Source organism: Elephantulus edwardii, unplaced genomic scaffold (assembly GCF_000299155.1).
Source record: "Elephantulus edwardii isolate Elephantulus edwardi_28Jun2011 unplaced genomic scaffold, EleEdw1.0 scaffold00366, whole genome shotgun sequence".
Classification (NCBI taxonomy): Eukaryota; Metazoa; Chordata; class Mammalia; order Macroscelidea; family Macroscelididae; genus Elephantulus; species Elephantulus edwardii.
Genome location: NW_006400116.1, coordinates 120,198 through 122,327, shown reverse-complemented (window position 1 = coordinate 122,327; position 2,130 = coordinate 120,198). Strand labels below are relative to the sequence as shown.

At 45.1% G+C, this 2,130-nt stretch overlaps 1 pseudogene; it reads left to right on the top strand.

The window, feature by feature from the left end:
- Positions 1-664: 664 nt before the first annotated feature.
- Positions 665-1,334, top strand: LOC102874835 (annotated as a pseudogene).
- Positions 1,335-2,130: the final 796 nt, after the last annotated feature.

The window sequence follows — 2,130 nt, the reverse complement described above, 5'->3', positions numbered from 1 at the left end:
ATTAGCCATGATGTAGACAAATATATACACACCATGTTTATTGCAGCATGATTTACAATAGTGAAGAAACAGAAGCAGCCCACGTGCCAGCCAACAAACGAATAGATAGAAGACCTGTGGTACATTCACACAACGGAATATTATGCAACACTGAAAAACAATTAACTTGTAAAACAAACACTACACAATATGGATGAGTCTGGAAGATACTAAGTTTTGTGAAGTATCTCCACTACAAAAGGATAAATACTACATAAGACCACTGTTATAAAAGTAAGAAGGATCTATGAACTTTATAAGCAACCAGTATAAAAGAAAAAAAAATTAAAAAAAAAAGTTGGATGGAGATAGAGGTGGGGAAAGGAATGGATGATTAGTCATGTAGACAACAATCTGGAACATGATGTGCTTTACAAAGTGAATTGAGAGAGGAAGGGAGGAAAATGTGTATCAATGAGTATATGAAAACTCATCCTTTCTGAAAATTTTCACTAAAATCACATTTTTTTAAAAAAGAGCTGACGTGAGATTCCTGCCTTGTGTAGCCAGAGTCAGAGGCATTCACCAAGCTTGTTAGAAGACTGAGGGATTAAGAGAACTTTGTACATTCTGGGGCCTCCCACCAACTTCTATGTTCTTTCCCCCTGAGCTTTGGCCTTTTGCCATGGCCTCCACTGGTCTGCAGATCTGGGACTCATCCTGATACTGCTTAGCTCGGTGAATTCCCTGGTGTTCTGCACCCTGCCCATGTGGAAGGTGACCACCTTCGTCAGCAGCAGCATCATGGTGGCCCAGGTCATACAGGAGCGTCTATGGATGTCCTATGTGGTGTAGAGCACTGGCCAAATGGATTACAATGTGTACAACTCACTGCTGGCTCTGCCCCAGGACCTGCAGGCTGCTCATGCCTTCTGCCGTCAACACCCCTCCTGGTGGCCCTGCTCGGCCTGCTGGTCTACATTGCGGGTGCCAAGTGTACCATGTGTGTGGAAGAAAAGGATGTCAGGGCTCGTTTGGTGCTCACCTCCAGTATCATCATCATCTCGGAAATGTTGGTCCTCATATCGACTTGCTGGACTGCCAACTCCATCATCTGGGACTTCTACAACCCTTTGGTGACTGAGGCCCAGAAGCAGGAGCTGGGGGTCTCACTTTACCTGTGCTGGGCTGCCTCTGGCTTGTTGCTGCTGAGAGGAGGTCTCCTGTGCAGCACATGTCCCAGAGCACTTGCATGGCCTACTACTCAGCCTCTACTCCACTGGGCACCCTTCGGCCCTCTGAGTACCCCACCAAAAATTATGTCTGATGAGGGTAGGAGCATGGGAGCTCCCTGAACATGAGCCTCTCTTCCTTCCCCAGAACTGTTCCCTACTCAGGTAGTGATCCTCAGCAGCTCTGGGGGGGTTGGGTTTTATCTTTCTTCTTTTGCTTTTTTAATGATTTTCAGGAGTCAGTTTTATCATTCAGTGGCTAATCCGCTTGAGAAGATAACTTCCCACACTGCTGGTGCCTCATTCTCATCTTGTATGGAGCCAAAGATAGATACTTTTTTTGAGTTTCTGAAATACCTCATACCTAGGAGACACAAGAGCCCCTGGAATACACACAAACCAGTATGGGGCTGCTCTCTAACACCACTGCTGGGGTGTCCTCCTAGATTGCAGAAACACCTCTGAATGCACTCTGGGACCTTTACTAGACCTCCCTCCAGAGAGTTACCAAAGAGCCTATCTCCACCTGCGCCCAATGTTACCATTTTCTGTCTCTCTCTGTATCCCATCTACTGTGGACATCCACTCTCACATCCAGTCCCCCTGGATACTTGTGCCTTGACCCATTTAGTGTTTAGTAAATAAAGTGGTTTTGCAAGGAAAAAAAAAGAACTTTGTAACACTGACTTAAGCTGTGAGGCTAAGGTCAAAGGGCTTACAAGCACATATGAGAAGCTAACTGGCTGAAGAATTATATCTTTTTGCCAACCTGAATTGTAACCAGTTAACTTCCATTATAAACCCCATAGCTGTGCATTTGGTTCTATGAGATCTGTATGTTCATGGCAATGGATTTCAGACTTAGTAGAGCAGTAAGACTGATGTTGGAATTAGAAATTTGTGCAGGAATATGGGGGAC